The sequence below is a fragment of the Tenrec ecaudatus genome, chromosome 10, assembly GCF_050624435.1.
Source record: "Tenrec ecaudatus isolate mTenEca1 chromosome 10, mTenEca1.hap1, whole genome shotgun sequence".
NCBI lineage: Eukaryota > Metazoa > Chordata > Mammalia > Afrosoricida > Tenrecidae > Tenrec > Tenrec ecaudatus.
This window is the reverse complement of record NC_134539.1, coordinates 106255388-106275591: the sequence shown is the minus strand read 5'-3', so window position 1 is coordinate 106275591 and position 20204 is coordinate 106255388.

Here is a 20204-nt window from a genome sequence, read left to right as displayed (position 1 = left end):
CAAAAAGTCAAGGTAGAAGTCAAAGCATCATGTTTATTACACTGCTGGAGCCCAGGTGGGGAGCGTAGCCTTAGGTCGGCTAAGCAAGAAGCTTGCCGGTACGAAACTCTGAATGTGGAAGTCATGTCCCTCCTATCTCAGGCAGGGCCAGACTGAAGGGGCCGTCCCTGCCCACAGACGTAGGAGAAATCTTGCCCTTTGAAGCGGGAAAAGCTGATCAGAGCTTGCGCAATTTGTCTAGCCGAGCCTGTCCACCTCCCCAAGGACGCAGTGTGGGAAAGGGCAGAGAGACTCCCAGTATTCTCAGTGGGAAACACTCCCCTTAGAAACTAGGAGTCGGGAAAGAGGAAAAATGGCAAGTCTGTTCAGTGAGTCAACCAGACCAGAAAGTCCGACATCACTCTCTCTTCCATCCTCTCCTCGCCTCCTACATGCCAGCGCTCACCAGGTCCGATTGGTCGCACCTTTGATTTGCAAGTACATATCACATCTGTCCACTTCTTTGGTCAACAGTCCCTGTATTAGTCTGGGTACTTTAGAGAGACAAATCCACAGAAACTCATGCATAAAAGAATTTTATATAAAGGTTACGTGCTCATCAAGAAAACATTCCAATCCTCTCATAGAGGGGTTTAGGAGAGGAGATGGGTCAGTCAGTGTGCGATGTAGTACTGATGAAGAACACAGCTTTCCCCCAGATCCTGGATGCTTCCTCCCCCCAACTACCATGATCCGAATTCTACCTTGCAGGACTGGATAGGGCAGAGGCTGTACACTGGTGCATATGGGAGCTGGAGGCACAGGGAACCCAGGGTGGACAATACCTTCAGGACCAGGGGTGTGAGGGGCGATGCTGGGAGAGTGGAGGGTGAGTGGGTTGGAAAGGGGGAACTGATTACAAGGATCCAAATGTGACCTCCTCCCAGGGAGATGGATGGCAGAGAAGGCGGGGAGGGAGACTCCGGATAGGGCAAGATATGACAAAATAACAATCTGTGGATTATCAAGGGCTCATGAGGGAGTGGGGAGCGGGGAGGGAAGGGGGGAAAAGAGGACCTGATGTGGAGGGCTTAAGTGGAGAGCAAATGCTTTGAGAGTGATTAGGGCAGGGAATGTGCGGATGTGCTTTATACAATTGATGTATGTATATGTGTGGATTGTGATAAGAGTTGTATGAGCCCCTAATAAAAGGTAAAAAAAGAAATTGATTAGGGCAAAGAATGTGCAGATGTGCTTATACATTTGATGTATGTATATGTATGGACTGTGATAAGAGTTGTATGAGCCCCTAATAAAATGTTTAAAAAAAACAAAGAAAACATCCCAACCCAGTGCTGCCCAAGCCCACAAGTCCAACATGAACCCATTAGTCCATATGTCCAACACCAATCCTCAAAGTCCTCCTCCATCTCACAAAGCACATGCAATGATGCTGACTGCAGGAGAAAAGCCGAGTCAGTGAATGTGTCAGCATCTCAGCGCTGGCAGGGTTCTCCACACGGCTGCTCCACCACCTAGGGCTGCATTGGGGTAGGTCCATGTGGCTTCTCCTCAGGGATGTCTTGCAGTAAGCGAGCCTTGCCAGCTGAAGCAGGGAACTGCTAAGGCAGCTGCACCCTGGTCCGACCATCACAAAGCAAGAGACCCGAGAACTCCACAGGCGAGGCTGACCGAGACATGTATCCCTCCGCCTTTCAATCAACCCCACCTGTGTTCACCAGCAAGGTTGGCACAATGAGCTAACTACCTCACTCCCCATCGTCTCTCTGTGAGGTAACAACAGAAGCTGCCTTGCTTGTCTTCTCGTCTCTGGTCTTCTTTCCCCTCCTGTTCATGCTTTACCTACAAGTTACAGTCATCCGTTGAGACTAAAAGTCTGGTCCCCTTGATTTCTATCTTCAAATCCTGTATCTTCCCACGGCCTCTACTTCCATCCTCCACTCCATCGCCCGCTCCATCGGCTCCAGCTACATGGTGCCCTGTCCCGTTGGGCTTCAGGGCATTCACACTTGCTGTGTTCTCTGCTGGTGTTTTGGCCTACTCTTCCATCACCTTTTCGCGGACATAACTTGTCACCATTCTTCCGGACGCAGGATGTGCTTAACTCCGGCCATATGCATGGATGTGATCGTGGTTGGTCCCACTCACAGGGACCCTGTGTGCCACAGAAAGAGGTGCTGCCCAGTCCGGTGCCAGCCTCACAATCATGGTTATGTCTGAGCACATTGTTGCAGTCACAGTGCCGACCCATCTCTTCTTCACGGACCTTCTGCTTTACCAATCATGATATGACAGCATGTCCAAAGAGCATGGGACCAAACCTTCCCCTCTGCCCTCCTAATGGACATCCTGGCTGTACTTCTTCCAAGATAGAGCTGTTTGTCCTTCTGGCCCGTTCAAGGGTAAGAGTTATTAATATCCCAGAGAAGTCCAGATTCAGCACTGTTCATGCACTCTGATGGGAGTGTAAAGAGGACAAGGCCTCGCTCTGTGACCCCGCAGTTTCCCACACGCACAGGTGCAAGAGGGTTCCCAGGAGCGATTCTCACAATGGCAAAACCTGGAAGCAATCCCAGGGGAAAGTGGACTAATAAATTCATGCTGTCGAATATTACACAGCAATCAAAGCAAATGAACTACCAGGCATGCAGTACTCTTAGCAATATAATACATGTTGAAGGAAGGCATTTAGTGTGAAACAATTTTTATCAATTTCCAGTCAAATAAAATAAAATAATTAAGTCGGTAATAAATATATATCAAATCAAATATATACCTCCAATCAATAGAACTGAAGATATATATATATACATATATATATACATATATATATATGCCGTGACCATTGGTCTCATTCTAATACATAGTGACCCACGTCTAACAAAGCAAAACTGCTCCGTAGCATTTTCAGTAATGATTTCTCAGAAGCACAGCACCAGGCACTTTCCTAAGGTGCCTTAGGTGGAACTGAACCTTGAACCTTTTGGTTGGCAACCCATCGTGTTAACCCTCTGGTTCACTCAGGGTTTCTCTCTGTCTCTGTTTCTGTCTCTACTCCATATCTATCTCTAACTATACCTATATCTTCTATATCATCTATATCTATAGCTATCTATCTATCCTTCAAAAACTTTGTGGGCAAAATGAAATTGAAACTGAATGGCATTTTCCCATGAATTTTTTGAAGCCAGTGCATACTCAGATAAATGCGTATATGTATCCACTCAACTATATACCAACAAAATTTAGGGGCTCCTGAACCCATGATTCAGCGGACCTTTATGTTTAGTCCAAGGAGGCAGGGCCATGGGTTGGGGAAGGAACCATATGGGGGCGGGTGCTGGGTGCTGTCCAGTTGGTTCTGACTCACAGCGACCACATGCAGAAAAGAACAAAACGCTGCCCGTTGTTGCAGCCTCTGTGCCGGCCCATTGCATTGTCTTCCTCGTTTGTCCCGAGCAGCAGGATGCCCATTTCCGAGGACTGGCCCCTCCTGATGGCGTGACTACAGTGTTGCCATCCTCGCTGTTAAGGAGCATTAGGGCTGTACTTCTTCCAAGATAGATTTGTTCATACGTCTGACTGTCGACGATCCACTCAGTGTTCTTCCCAGTGGCGTCCTTCAAATGCATCAGTTCTGCGGTGGTTTTCCTCACACATCGTCCAAGTTTTATGTACAATTGAAAACACCATCGCTCGGGTCAGGTGCCTCTTAGCCCTCAGGTGACAGGCATCTTTGCTATTTGATACTTTGAAGCGCCTTTTGCAGCGCCCTTGCCCAATGCAATTTCTTGACAAGTGCTTCCCTAAGCATCCTGAATCCCAGTGAGAGAAAATCCGTACCAGAGTCAATCTTTTCTCCATTTTCCATCAAGTTGCTTATCGATCCAGCAGGGAGGAGTTCTGCTTCCTTTATGTGAAGGTGTAATTTCCAGTGAATGCTGTGGTAGTCTTTGATCTTCCTCAATAAGCGCTTCAAGCCCTCTTTGCTCTCAGCAAGCATGGCTGTGCCATCGCACACCACAGGCTGCTGATGAGCCTTCTTTCCATCCGCCTGCCTGTAGTGCAGCCTCTCCTGTTTCGCTCGGAACACAGATGGGATAAGCACAGCACCGACGCACGCGCGCATTGCCTGATTCTCAGCACTGCCGTCTCCCTCATTCCGTCTGCACACCTGCCTCTTGTCCTATGCAGGTTCTGCATGAGGCGGCACCCGCGGTGCCATTGGATGTGGGTGTTGGCAGAAACCTACCTCCGAAAACAAACGCCCACCTTCAAAACCAGAAACCCATCTCGGAAAACAAAGAGCCCCTCTGGGAGACCCAACACGATGGATCTGACAGGGAAAGATTTCAAATGACCACATCATGAAACCAGGGAGCCGGCATCATCTTCGCGGCAGGGAGTTTGGTTTGGGTTTACTTATGAGCAAAACGTGTGTTACAAACCAAAGATTGTGCTCAATTCTGTGCTCTTAAAGTTTAAACACCTGTAAAGAGTTGCTGTCTCAGAAACTCACAGGGGGGCAGTTCTACCTTGTCCTGTAGGGTCGCTCTGAGTCACATTGACTCAATGGCAGTGAGTGAAGCGTTTAAAGAGAGAGAAACAGGAAGGGAAGCAGATAGGTTTCCAGCATAAACTTCCATGGTGCCTGTCTGTCTCCATAAAACTTCTAGCAGCGTCTTCTCTGCCGGACTCCCTGACTAGCTCACACCTCGTACATGCTCAATAAATCAATAAATTCTCCTCAAAGGGTTCAAGGGAGGAATGGCAAAAATCTCATTTGTCTTGTTACTGCTGCATCGACAACTTCTAGGAGGGTGATTGACACAATGAAATGTTTGTGGAATCAATGAATTAACAAATCAGTGTGTGAATGGACAGACAATGATCATGTCTATTATTGGGTCCAAGTGTATCTTACCAAAGTGCTTGACACGTAGCAAGGCCTCGGGAAAATATCTGTTAGGTGATGAATGAATATGTGAATCAATGAATGAACGAATGAACAAATGCCAACAGTGTGCCACGAGGGAGGTGAGAGTCCTGCCTGCGCTGATATGATCTGGGAAACCCTAAGACTTCGTCTCAGGCACTTTGGACGTTATCAAGAGAGACCCGTCCCTGGAGAAGGACATCCTGCTTGGTAATCTTGAAGGCCAGCAGAAACATGGTGGACCTTTGATCAGATGGACTGTCACAGTGGCAACAACAATAGCTCCAACGCCAGGACGGTGCAGCACTGAGCAGCGTTCTGTCTGTTGGACACAGGGTCGCTATGACTTGGAATTTACTGGATTTACGTAACAACAATAACAACCCTAAGAATTGAGTCTCTGTGAGCCAGTTCACATTTGTCGCCACATCAAAGATTCTGCTTCTGAGTGTGGTTGGCATCTGGCACTCTCCCACCCACATAGCCCCTTTCTACAGGACCAACGCCTTTTTACAAATCCCTGGGTACGGGTATGAAGTACCCAGTAAGCAAGGTAAGCGTGCCTTTGCTGTGTAATCTGTAGAGAACAATGGCATAGCACATTGTGATGAAAAAACTTGTAAAGCTGCTCACTGCGGATCAGTCAGTACGGACAGGTCGAAATAACTTTGTTTACTGGGTACATAGTAGTATAGTCCAGGTAAGCAGGAATCCAACCCAAACCCACTGCCATTGAGTCGATTCTGACTCACAGCGACGCTAAAGGATAGAGAAGAACTGCTCCGTAGTATTTCTGAGGCTCTAAATCTTTCCAGAATCCGACAGCCTCCTCTTTCTTCCATGGAGTGATTGTGGGTTCCAACTCCTGGTCTTGCAATTAACTGCCCAGGACCATCGGCAGAAGGACATTTTGAGATTTTTGTCTGAAGTGATGGAGGCTGAGACCAGAGGCACCAGCAGTGGTTCTCCACCTTTTTTTGCTACTGTTATGAATTGGGCAACCCCTGTGAAAGGGTCATTCGACCCCCTAAGGGGTTGCAACCCACAGGTTGAGAACTGCTGCACCAGAGACAAAGGAGACATGCCGAGACCAGAGACTGAGAGGGAGCAGCAGCACGACCATGGGACTGTGAGGGAGAGGCAAGTAGGCAGGCTTCCTGCTCCACAGAGCAGAGGTCAGGGACCAGGGGCCTGGGAGCCTGAGGACTGGAGAGAGACGTGGCCGCTGTCGGAGAGGTGTTGCTGTGAGCCAAAGGCTGCATCCTTCATATCCTTTGATCGTGGCTGTTAGATTCACGAATAAACTTCTTTAATCATGGGGAAACAAAGAATTGGCTCTAGTTGCTAAAGGTTCCTAGTGTGTGCATTGGATAGAAGATTCAGCCTATGTTGAAAACGATGAATATTTGACACTGCCTTTCCATGTCTCTCCTCCCCCATCCCCTGAATTTTCCTTTGTTTACCTAAGAATATGTCCTTAAGAATACTTCCTCCTTGGTTGGCCTCATTTTACTTTTTATTGTAGTTTGGGACGAATGTTGCGGAGTAAGCTAGTTTCCCATTCAACAATTTGTACACATTTTGTTTGAGGGCCTTGGTTGCTCCCCTCGCTCCCTTCCCCCTTCCTGAGGGGCTCCCCATCTTCATGGATCCTTCTTTCCTACCTGGCTCACCCTCTGAGCACTCTGTCTTGGCAAACACTGTCCTGGTTGCTCTCATACCGTTGATTGTGCTGAGAAGTATATTCCTCCCTGGTGATGTTATTCATTTTACAGGCCTATTGTTTGGTGAAGGGTCTCTGATAGTGTAGTAGTTAAGCACTGGCTGCTTAACCACAATGCAAGCGGTTCAAAACCATCAGCTGCTCTGCAGCAGACAGATGAGACTTTCTACTCCCATAAAGAATTACAGTCTCAGAAGCCCACAGGGACACGTCTAGTCTCTCCTATTGGGTCACTGTGAGTCAGAATTGACTCGAAGGAAGTGGATTTTGAATGAGTCCATTGTTTGCTTAAAAGGTGATCCATGGGGGTGGGTTCTGTGTGAGGCTCGAGGGGTGTCTAACAGCCATGGTCTCAGGAGTGCCATCAGTTACCATCAGACGCACACACCGGTCTTTGCTATGACTTTGAATTCTGTTCCACATGTAATTTTCTCCCTCTCTGTCTAAGCCCTTCCACTGTGCTCCTGGTCAGCGTGGTTGGCAGTGGTAGCTGGGCACCATCGGCTTCTGTTCTCAGGGCAGTGCGGGTAGGGCTTCTTGTATCGACTTGTCCTTTGGTTCCTTGAGTTCTGGTTTTCTTCACTCTTCTTTCCTATGGTCGCGTGGGTAGCACCTTGCCAGCCTTTAAGACCTCAGTCACTGCTCACCAAAGTAGGATGGACAGCATCATCTTCGTGTTGCCAATTCGCCCAGATGCCTGCTGAGGCTGTGGTCCTAACTCCTTAACTCCAGTGATGCATTCCTTCAAGTTTGGGGCCCTTCGAAGTTTTCCAAACTTTGGCCCCTGTGCATTCTACAATATCCTTGGATGTGTTGAGAGCACTTACACACACACCTATAGAAATATCCCTGGCCAAATCTACATGTACGTCCTCATCTGTTCGTGTCTGCTTACTATTACTATTATTGCAGGGTTATGTACGTGACCTTTGCATTTACCTCTGTTGACGTCTACTCCGGTGCACTCCCCAATAGCTTCCTTTGCCACTAATCGTGTGTGTTGCCCTCCCTTTCATCCTGTATTTTCTTCCTTTACCCACGCTCATACATGTCTGCACACTAGTTAGTGATTTACTCCTTCCCTTTCTATCCGATTCAGAGGCGATCTGGTGGCACTGTCGGGGAAGTGTTGGACGGCTAACAGTTCAACTTGCTAGTTGCAAGGCCAATAGTGGAAACCCTCCAGTTGCTATAGGAGAGAAATGAGGCTATTTGCCCCTTTAAAGATTTACAGCTTTGGAAACCAGATCTGTGAGTTGCTATGAGTTGGAATTGACTTGAGGGCAGTGGGTTTGGGGATTTTCCTACTGTCCCCGGTAACCATCAATGAATGTTCAACCCTTTTGTAAACGTTTAATAATAGTTATCCCATGAGATTTGTATCCTTTTGTAACTAGCTTTGTTCATGCCGTCTAGTGTCCTACAAGCCCATCCATGTGTCATGGAGTTTACGTGATTCTTCAATGTTGGTTAGTATTCCATTGTATGTGTCTATCATAGTTGGCTTATCCACTCATCCAGCGATGGGCCCTTGGGTTCTCTTCGTCTTTTCGCATTTACGAAGAGCACTGTCATGGACAGGGTGTGTGTGTGTCCCATCATGCCACAGCTCCTCATTCTTTATGATATATTCCCACTCGTGGAACTGGTGGATCATGTGATATTTCTCTTTCTAACTCTTTAGGGAATCACGATATCATTTTGCACAGTGCTTATTGTGCCAGCCTGGTCGATAAACACATGTGGGATTAATTGAAGGGCGGAGAGATCAATGGCTAGGGAGCCTCACCTTTCTTGTCTCTTGCTCTTTGATCTTCAGACCAGTGTGCGGCTGCCTTGCTTGGTCTTTGCCTCAATTTGCAAGCTACACTACCTGTGGGACACCTAACCTGTGGACTGTGTCGCTGTAATTTGAGGTTCCTTCAAGACCTGCTTCGCCACATCATTGGAATTTACATCTCTTGAGCTGGCGACTGTCGGACTCCATCATCTGGCTGACTGTTGGTGACCTACCTTGCTGTTTGCTACCTGTGCCTGGATAGCCTGAATTGCTCTACGGAGGACTACCTGGTGGCCTTCAAGACTTGAAAGACTGCCAGTATCTCACATCTGTCTCCTGGGAGTGAGTTGCACTGAGCCATTTGTGCTGCCTTATCATTTAATGAACTGTTTATTTCTTATGTTATCTAGATAAATAGATAGATAGATATAGATATAATTATTAACATTCTGGTGTTGTTTCTCTAGAGAACTCTGTCTAACACACAGTCCTATCCTTCTACCTCATGCCAGCATTTGCAGTTTTTGAACTTTGCTGTTATCACTGGGATGAGATGATAACTAATCTTTCTCCAATGGCTAATAATCTCAAGCATGTTCTTCATGTGTTTATTGGCTGCCAGGATGTCTTCTTTGGGATCTGTTCCTATCCTCTGCCTGCTTACAAGAATTTTAATCGTTTTGCTGTTGTTGAGGTGTGAAGTTTTTCTATAAACTTTAGGGATTAGATATGTCATTGCCTAAACATTTTCCCCAGTGTCTAAGTTCTCTTTTTACTCTTTTGGAAAAGTATTTGGCTGCACACAGTGTTCTGTGTTTAAGAGGTCAGTCTTTGAGCATTCTTTATCATAATTCAGGGCATACACACAACACCAAAGGCCGATAGTTCTTCATGGAGAGAAACCGAAAACTTTCCCTTTGTAAGCAAGAGCCAGACAAATATGCCCTCTGCCACAGGTCCTGGTCAAGACTGTAATAGAAATCCTAGGCAAAGCAATCAGGCAGCAATGAGAAATAAAAGTCCTCCAAACGGATAAAACCAAACACCCACTGCCATCGAGTCAACTCGGATTCCCGGAAACCCTTTAGAACAGAGCAGAGCTGCCCCTTTGGTTTTCTGAGATTGTAAATATGGGCATAGATAGCTTCCTCTTGCTCCCATCGAGTAGCCGGGAAGATTAAACCGCCAACCTTGCGGTCACAGCGCACCGCGTGGCCCACTGCACCCCCAGGCTCCCATGCAAACTGGTAAAGAAGAAGTATAGCTACCTCTATTTGCAAGCGACATAATTTGATACCCAGAAAGTTTCAGAGACACGACAAGGAAGCTACTGGGACTAACGGAAGGCTTTAGCAATGGGGCAGGTTCTAAGATCAACACACAGGTGGCTCTAAACATCTGCCGGGCTTTCTTGGAGAAGAAAAAGCAAACATATTCTGAGGTCGCCAAGGCACCAGCGCAGGAGCATCAGTCAAGGCAGATTTTACCACAACTTGAAAAGGAAAGAAAAGAAGATTCATACTTTGTGAACTCACTATATAACTCGTCATCATTTCCCCACACTTTACACCCGCGAGCTGACAGAGGAGTTAGAACAGGACAATCCAGAATACCAACTCAGACCAGTTTAGTTCAAAGCCTATCCTTTCTCTAGTTATTACCCCAAACCCCAAACCCTCGCCGAGTTGAGCATAGCTCCTAGAGAACCTACAGTACAGAGTAGACTTGCTCCATGATGTTTCCAGGGCTGTAATCATCATGGGAGCAGCCTGCATATCATTTTCCCCCCAGAGAAACTGGTGGATTTGAACTTCTGATGTTTGGGTTAGCAGACAAGCACTTAAGCACTGAGCTGCCAAGGCTCTTGTCCTATCAGTTAGCGCTTGTCTGAAAAGCTGCCTTGTAAGGTAGTGAGTTCCCCACCACTGAGCCTGTTTAAGTGGAAGCTTAGTTAGATAGTCGGCTAAGATAAGAGGGACCACAAGATGCCACTGGAAGAACAGACTGAATCAGGTTCCCTGGCTGTGAGTTCATCCTTCTAATATCAGGCTCATTCTAACATCATAATCTATATATATTTCCAGACAGTGGCTTTAGTCTAGCAAGCTTACACTGAACAAGAGCAGCCTGCCTTTAAGCTATAGCTAAGAGGCTTGTAGACCACACCTGGCTGTCCATGTAAGGATGGCAAATCGATTTTATTTTACGTTTCAATTTGATTCAATGGGTAGTGGCTGCCTGGAGTGCTGCTAGAAAAAATTACCCTAAAGCTTTGTTTAGCTTCCCCGGGAAGCAGTGCTTTGATTGATTAGTGATGTCTGTCATGGATGGAGGCTAGTAGCTGGCAGATACTGGCTGTGTATTTGCTGTCCTTTTTTCAGAATATATGCTTTTAACTCTGAGAGCCCAACTGTATGATCATGGCAAAGGCTTGGTGTCTATATAGAATTTTTAGACAGTATTTCAGAAGACATTACTATTTTTTAAAAAAGTTTAAATTTGAAAAATTTGGCAGTTCTATTGACAGGCCATTCCCAAATCACCGCAGCCCAGTGTGGGACATGTCCTTCTTTCTGGGCTCGTCGTGACTCACCTCCTAGCTCCTCCCAGCGTCGCCTGCCACACCTTCAGAAACCGTCAGTCCAGTTACTACCTCTATGCATTCACCGATCCTGGGTGTCACCCATACCACACAACAACAACACAATGAAACCGCAATCGGCCTCGGTCGAAAATAAAGCAGGGGATAACAAAAACAGAACACATCGTAAAACGGGTAGAAAGGAAGAACACGTGATACGGCTGTTATCTTAATAAATAATATGCCTATAGTTAAGGACCCCTGATAGCTCTCTGGGCTAGGTGCTGGACTGCTAACCCAAGGTCAACAGATCAGACCCACTAGCGACTCCTTGGGAGAAAAGTCAGGCTGTCTCGTGCCGTAAATAAAGAGTGAACGTATCAGAAACCCTGTAGAGGAGTGTTAGGAGCCCAGATTGACTCGATGGGTGCAGGTCAGTAGGTAGTTATAATAACAAGAGCATTCCCCACAAGGCCCGCTTCCATGGCACAGTGTGCCTCGCGGGCTAACTAAAAGTCTCTGTTGGCCTTTTGCACGTTTCCAATGCGCTCCAACCAGAGCTGTCGCTGTCAGCCAGCCCGTGCTCCAAGCTCACATTGCTGCGTTTGCTGAGGCTAGTGTTTCTATGGTCGCTGAGTTTGTCAACTTTTTGGGCATTTTACCCACCCTATCATGGTATTCCTGTCAGCGAACCTCTATTAATACCGCTTTATTTATTGTGAGAATGCAGTAGTAGTGAAAGAAGGAGAAAAACATAAAAGGCTTCAGTTACTAATCGTGTTGTAATTCATAGAGTTATAATTCGAGGTAGAACGATGTTACCGACCTTTGTTATTAGTCTTCAGATCATCGAAGACATGTTGCATTTAGACGATTTACAGTTATGTTTACCACCACGTATTTTTCTGTGGCTAAAACGGATAGTAAATGTCAGCAGGGATTGCGTTATGAGCTGGTGTAGGAAGAGGTCTGTGGTGGGCTGGGGGTGCGTGGGGGTGGCTGTGAATTAACACCCTGGGTGGCATCAACCCTAGGGGTGCCTCTGAGCAAAGCCACCTTGGTTTGAGAAAACACTAAAGTATTTTGTCTTCAAGCCAGAAAAGGGATTCGTTTTCCACACGGAGATTTGCAGTCGCCCAGATTCCAATTCCTAAACATCACTGGATTTGCTTCCTTGTGGGCCCGTCCTTTAATTAGGAGGCTCTGCAAACCCTTCAAAGCTCAGCAATTCCCTGGCTGTCCCAGCCCTGTGTTAGTCTCTGCCAGTTCCCTAACCCCCTGCCATGGCTCCCTGGAGCACCAGGCTGGGTTTTGATCATCCAAATTGAAATGGATGCTCCCCGACTGTGAAGTAAATAGCGGTCCCCATGCTCGGCCACATCTCTATCCCTGAAGTCAATTAGAGACATGGCTGCCTTCCCACAGATCCCTGCAATAGTCCCTCTGTCTCATTCCAACCCTGCATATGCTTTGCCCCCACATCCCAGCCTGGTCAGAGAATCTGAGAGTCTCTACATCCCCTCCCATGTCCCTACCTGTCCACTGTGTACCCAGGTGCCTCAGTGACTAAGAGACTGAGATTGGAAGTCCGATAGATTAGTGTTTAAATCGTGAGTTACTCACATCTTGCTGTGTTACTTTTGAAAACCACTTAATCTCTCTGTGTTTCACTTGTCTCATTTCTAAACTGGGGATACAATCAACTTCATGAGGCCTTGCTCAGAAGGGTTATTTCCCTCTTTCATTTGTTTATTCCGACAGCCCTTAGGATTCCCCATCGTGCGCATTGCCCTTCCCCCGCTGCCTCCACACTTTGAATTCTGACCTGAGCATCTATTCCCTGGCTAGAGGCTGTGCCTGATTAGAGATAACTTAACTGTGGGGACGTGTCAACATGCATTTGCCGTGGAGCGAAGATAGACTCCTTCCCAGAAGGCATTCAGAAGATGTCCCGTGTGATGGAGTAGGGCCCTACTAGGCGCCCACTGTCCTGGAAGAAAGGAGTAGTCAGACCTGTTCTGAGATTCACTTGACGTCACACCTCCTGATAGCCTGGAGCTACTGACTGGGAAGGCAGTGAGCCAACCTGGAACCTCTTGAGATGGAGGCCGGCCCTGGGTGGTACAAACAGTTAATTCATTCAGCTGCTCGATGAGAGGTGGGAGGATCCGGTCCACCAGGGGTGCCTCAGAAGAAAGACCTGGTGATCCACTGGAGGAAAAACAAACAAACAAACAAACAAAGCAGCCCCAGACAACCCTCCGGAGGTGAGCTCTCCTCCGACACACAGAGGGTATCCCGAGTTGGAGATGACTCAATGGTAACTAGTTTGGAGGAAGACAGACTTTCCAGGGCCTGACTTCCCCCTCTCTCTGTGACTCTCCAGGCAGTTTGAGGAAGGCCCTGATTCCTGTCTAGGGATGCTAACTCCCCGAGAGAACACACCAGAGTGAATAGGACTCCCCCTGCTCCCCAACCTTGAGCTGAAATTTGTCTGCTGCGGGGCGGGGCTAAGGAGCCCTGGTGGCCCTGCTGGGTAATTGTCGGGTGGCTTATCCCATCGGCTGCTCTGCAGGGACAGATGGCAAGGCTGTCTGCTTCTGTAAAGAGTTACATCCTCCTGGATGGGTTTGGAGAACTTTCTACTGAGCCAAGTCGGTACACAAATATGATATGAAACCACTATTGTACAAGAAAAAGCAAGACACTTTTTTTTTTCATATCCAGAGAAGCAGACTTTTATGGTTGTTAGTCCGGGTAGCCTAGAGAAACAAATCCAGGGAGACTCATATGTGCGTCAGAGAGAGTTTTATCAAAGTGTAATTTCATATTGAGAAAACACCCCCGCCCTGTCCAGTCCAAGTCTATAAGTCCAATATTAGCCCATATGTCTGATTATATGTCTATAATTTCCTCTTCAGACTCAGGAAACACATGCAATGACACCAAATGCAGGAAGATCACACGCCAGGGAATTCTTGTGGATCCAGTGGTGGTGAAAGCATCACAGCGCTGGCGTGAGTCTCCGTGTGGCTCTTCCAGCTCCAGGACTCTGGCTCTATCGGCGTTGCACATCATCAAGAAGACAAAGCAGAGATTCTGTCTGCATTTGGCCTCCAGTCAGCTCTTTGTCTCCATTGCTCCTCCAAATGAGGTCATCAAGCTGTGACCTGATTGACAGGCTAGACTCCACCCCTTCGCAAGTGGACAGGAGATTATGTAACTGTCAGAGATGGCCCTCAGGGGTTGGAGGGGATGGGAAGAGACAGGCCAGAGGGAAAAGGGGAGAATGATAGTATTCTCCAAGAGGGAGGAAAATAAGGGGAGGGGCAAAATAAGTTAGTGGGAGGGGGGAGGTTTGATTAGTACTCTGAGCTGTGGAATATAAGAATGATGATCTGAAATATGAGCCCACCTCATTCACAACAAAACGTTTTTAAAAAGAAATGAAACTTAAAAATAAAAGCTTCACAGGTCCTGAAACCCCGTACAGGATTGCCACAAATCAGAACAGACTCAAAGGCAGTGAACAGGGTGGAGCTATTGCCGGAAGTACCTCTGTCCAAGGCCCTCTCCTGAGGAGCACGTACCCTCCGGGAGGTTCTGGAACATCAAGGCACAAAATAAAGAGGTTATACCCCAGGAATGAAAGCCGGATCCTTGCGGGCTCCTTAGAATGCAGCTCTGTTCTACAGTCCACGGTTGCCATTAGCCACATGGGGCTATTTAAATTAAACACCAAATGAATTTAAATTAAATTAAGCAGAAGCTTTAGTTCCTCATTCACTACTGGCCACGTTTTAAGGACTCCTTAGCCACATGGGCCCTGGGGCTACGATCCATAGCACAGAATTGTAGACCATTCTCTTCCCTACAAAGCCTTCTAGTGGACACAGCTGACAACGTTTTGAGATGGATTTCTTGGCCTAGGAATCTGCTCAGTGCATTGCAAGATGTTTGTCAGCATCCCAGACCTCGACCCACCAGATCCCGGGAGTACCACACCTCCAGTTATGACAGCCCAGGCATCTACCACCAGGGCCAAATCCCAGCGGTGGACAGGGAGAGCCGGACCAAGAATACACCCCTAGTTGAAACCATTGGGCTAGATCGGGGGGTCAGCAAACTTTTGAACCAGAAGAGTCAATCCTGTCTCTCACCAAATTTAAAAATTATTTGTGAGCCATACATACATGTTGGCAAACAAATGAAATCACCCTTTCCTGAATAATCTCCTTTTAAATTTTATAAATGAAGCTATGAGAATTTTGTTTCCATTTTCAAGTTTACTATAGAGCACATGTACAGACTGAAAGAGACACAGCAGACACTTGAGAGTCAAATTGCTCAGGAATGGACAGAGGCAGTGGACTGGACCAGGGACCTTCAGGGCTCTGGAGAGTAGTGACACAGTCGACAGCCAAGCCAAGCCCATCAGAAGGGACCAAGTAAATATCCCACGTTCTTAGACGACTGAAAAGGCAGGTCATCCCAAGATCTGCCGATGGCCAGGCTCACACACAGGTGACATCTTCATCATAAGCCTGCCTCCTCCCTGGCCTTTCAGCCCCCTGCTTGCCCAACCCTGCACACTGGCTGCATGAGGGGCAGTCTGAACGGAAACACCCTGATGGCCATTTCTCTTTTTAAGTACCCCCAGTACCCCCAATGTGTGCATGCATGCGTGTGTGCGTGCATGTATGTGCGTGTGTGTGGAGTCAGCCCAACAAAGCAACAACCAATCCAACAATTTCTACAGGTTTAGCTCGGTGACGCTGACAGCCCGCTCCATGCTGTGCAGCCCTTCCCACTGTCTGCTTCCCAATCAGTCCACCTCTAGGAACAGAAGCTCAAAGACCTCTGAGCAAAAAGCCCCCTTCTCCCTCCCCTCACCCCCCGACCCTTGCTAACCACTAGTAATCTCTGATTTCTATCTAGTTGCTTATTTCGCGCAAGCGTGGCCCTACGGTAGCTGTCCTTTAGTGATGCTTTGCTGCATTCGCCATCCTGCTCTCCGGGTTCGTCCCTGCGGTGGCTTGCCTGCCAATTCCCTCTGCGGCTGCGTGGTAGTCCACTGGGTATCTACACCCTACCTTGTGTATCCTTCCACCTGTTGGTGGCATTTAGGTTTCCCTGTTGCTTTGTAAGACAAGATCCAGATGCCTTCTAGCAAACACCCAAGTCCCACTCAGCTTGATCCTTCTGGGCTTTTCCAGGTTTGCCAAAAATCCTAACTCAACCCATTCCAGGTAAGTGGTTTCAGACTCGTATGGACTCGATAGGACAGAGTCGAATTTCCCCCATTGGGTTTCCAACACTGTCACATCTTTCTCCGATGGAGCAGCTGCCGGGGGTGGGGGTGGGGTCATGGGGGTGTTAAATGACTGATCTTTTTGGTTAGCAGCCACACACTTACCCGCCGCACCCCTAGGGTTTCCTAGTCTCTCTCTAAGTTTTCATAGGGCACACCACTCCCTGCCCAAGCCGTACCCTGTCATGCAACTAGGAATTTGCAGATGTGGGTCCCTGGAACTGAAACTTCCTCTCCCCATTAAAATCACATTCATTACTCCTGTTTTAGGAAGTGGGTTCCCAACACTATCCATGTGCTCACTGATCCATTAGAATGCTCTGCTGTAGTTTGATAAGGTGAAGGTTTACATGACATCAACGGGGACGTAAGACCTCAGACTGAGCCTGGAGAAATCCACGCACAACCTTCCTATGTGTCTCCTTCCATGAAGGGCCACACGAGCCTGCTTCTGTCTCCAGCAGCCATGTGTGTGTCATGTATGTGCCATGTGCACAAGACTAATTTAGACTCAGAGGTTAGGGTTTTTACTGAAGGCTGGTCATATAGGTGTCCCGACCCGTGGCCCTGAAGGGACCACTGGGCCTGAAGGGATCATCTGCCCTGAATTCCCTGTATTTCCAGTTCCTCTCTGTACCAGTTTACATCCTCTGGTCTAGCCAGATTGGTAAGGTAGAATTGGGATTATGATAGTGGGGGAGGTGGAAGCATTTAGGAACTAGAGGAGAGTTGTATTTTTCATCGTTGCTACATCGCACCTTGACTGGCTGCTTCCCGAGACCCTTCTGTAAGGGGATGTCCAGTGGTAATGGCCTTCTTTTAAGGAGCTGCTGGATGTTATTCTCAGTCAGGGAGTCTCCTGTGACTACCTGGTCCACCTGCACACCCCAAGATGCTGTGCCAAATGCCCACCCGGGATCTGAATGCTCTCCATCTGAGCTGTGGCCTAGGAAAGCTGGGATCTCCTTGAGGGGTAGCAGGGTGGGAACTTGAACTCAGAATGCATTGGATTCTTCTGATGATGGAAAAGATCCCCCCTCCTCCCGATCTGCCTTCAGGGATATGGGTCAGAACTGACTGTCAGGAGTTCTGACTTGTTGTGCTGACTCACTCCGTCTCACTGGGCCTAGTCATGCTCCATACTTCCCTGAGAGCAAAGATATTTGTTCTCCATTCTCTGCCTCCTAGGCCCCTGATGCTACCTCTGGCAACACCAAGAAAAAGCAGCTGGTCCTTAAGAGGTAAAAACAGAATTACAAAGCTCTTATCTTCTATCTGGTCATGCAAGGATTCCTAGCAAGCCCCATGGGCCCCGGTAACAGGAGCTAGGTTTACCTAAGAGTCAAGAGAAGCTGTATCGAGAGAGTGGCCTTTGAGCTGGGAAAACAGATGCTCAGAAAATAGTTAATAGACCATTCTCAGGCTGCTATCTTCAGAAGATTCAGCTTGTATGGTAGTTACATAATTTCATGTCAACTTGATAAGTGTAGTGGTAGAGTCTAGCCTGTCAATCAGGTCACAGTCTGATGATGCCTCCTTGTGGCCATCTGGGCGTAGCCTTCTCATGAAGATTCTGGGAACTTCCTCTCTCTCTCTCTCTCTCTCTCTCTCTCTCTCTCTCTCTCTCTCTCTCTCTCTCATTCTCTGCCTTCACCGTCCTGTTGACAAGCTACTTGGAGACTTGCTGAGACCTGCGAGAACCCCTCTCTCTGCTTCACCTTCCTGTCGGAGAGCTGGAAGAGCCATGTGGAGACCTCTGCCAGCACTGAGATGCTTCTACTGCTATTGGATCCACAAGACTTTGCACCCACCGGCCTGTGATATTTTTTGCATCATTGCATGTGACCGTGTGAGTCTGAAGAGTGACTTCTGGACTAGTATCAGACTTAGGAGCTAATTGGACTTATGGATTTTATCTGGCCTGGGCTGGGAAGTTCTCTCAATATACAATTTCTCTTTGATATAAAGCTCTCTTACACATATATGATTGTTGCTGAATTTGTTTCTCTAGTCTACCCAGCCTAACACCACTTGCAAGGTTGGCCATGGGCTGATGTCAAAGAGCCTGGCTTCTGAACTATTCCCTGGCTGATTAGATTGGTTGTTTTTTTGTGTGTGCCTAGACCTAGGCTATACAAACAATGTTTATTGTGAATAGCCCCACCCCAGACTTTTGGTAGTTGCTAGGCAAAGAATGCCTATGTGTCGGGAGCCATGAGGCCCGGCCATAACCTTGCCTGTCTGGAACCATGAGGCCTGGCCATTGTCTTGATCTTTATTGCCTGAGCTCTGTAACTTTCCACAGGAACTGTTTTTTCTGCGGTCATTGTTCTCAGGGAAACACCTGCGGCTCGCTTCCCCCATTTATTGTTCTCAGTGAAACACCTGCGACTTGTTTCCCTTTCCCTGGCCTATATAAGCTGTAGCCTTTTACTCAATAAATGAGACTTGATCAGACTCATGCCTTGTCTCCATTTCTCGTGTCTCTTGTCCCCCAATTCCCACTTCCTCCTCCAGGGTCCGCGTTGAAGTTCCCAAGGGTCAGGACAACTGTGTGACCAGCCTTCAGTAAAAACCCTAACCTCTGAGTCTCAATTAGTCTGTGCACACGGCACACACATTGCTGCTGGAGACAGAAGCAGGCTCCTCACTGGCCCTGCTCCTCCCTGGGGGATGGACAACAGAAGTGTGGGTGAGGGGAGACGTCGGGCAGGGCAAGATATGACAAGTAATAATTTATGAATTATCAAGGGTTCATGAGGGAGGGGGTAGCAGGGAGGGAGGGGAAAAATGAGGAGCTGATGCCAAGGACTTAGGTGGAGAGCAAATGCTTTGAAAATGATGAGGGCAATAAATGCACAAATGTGCTTTACATAATTGATGTATGTATGGATTGTGATAAGAGTTACATGAGCCTCTAATAAAACAATTTTTTTAAAAAAAGGCTATTAATAAGATACCATCCAGCAGGAGAGGCTGCCCTCAAAGTCCCAGGTCTCTTTAGTTGAAACTCAGTCTGTGCCCCACTCCCTGGGCTTTGGAGTCCAGGTGACGTGGACTGGAATGCCAGCTCCACTTTGGCTTGGAATCTGACCTCAGTTGTCTTATTGGTAACCTGAGAATAGTAGTTCCTCCATGGGGCTGCCACAAGGGTCCAAGACAATGAGAAGGCAGCATGGGGTTCTGAGTACGATTCCCCACGGATGCGGCCACCACCCACCTGTCCGTGGAGACTGTCCTGCGGCGATGCTGCTGTGCCTGCTTCAGTAGGGCTTACAGGTTGCAACGGACCGTGGAGGAACTCCAGGGATCAGAATGGTTCAAGCCACCACCGGGTAGAGAGCTGCCTCAGGACTGGGCAGAGTTTCATTCTGTGTTCCAGCTGCGTTCCCCAGGTACCAGGAGCTAACTCAACGGCAGCTAGCAAGGCACAAAGCATCCAGCACCGTGCTTGCCCCGTCCTCGGCAGCAAGGTTGGTTGTGATGGAGTTCGGAGTGTGTTCATTGTGTCTTACTCCTTCGAGGGATGAGCCAAGTCCCCTGTGAGTCTCTGGCCCTCCTTTGGGAAGTACCCACCTTCTGTGAGAGAGGTGGTTGACCTTGCCCAAGAGCTTGCCCCCCTCCAAAGGCCATGGTGGTCGGCCAGCCTAACCTGGAAAAACATCTACCAGCTCTGCCCAAGGAAAGAGCGCATCACCAGTGATGCCGGGTAACCATGGCAACCGCCTGCCGAGCAGGATTATTGTTGCTTTATCTGAAGGTTCTCTGTTCCGTCAGCTCTCGGATGCTCTGGAGTTCACTGAATTTTTAAGTGTGGTTTTATTATCTCTTGGAGCAAAATCTTCAGGCAGCAGAAACCCTTCCTTGATTCAG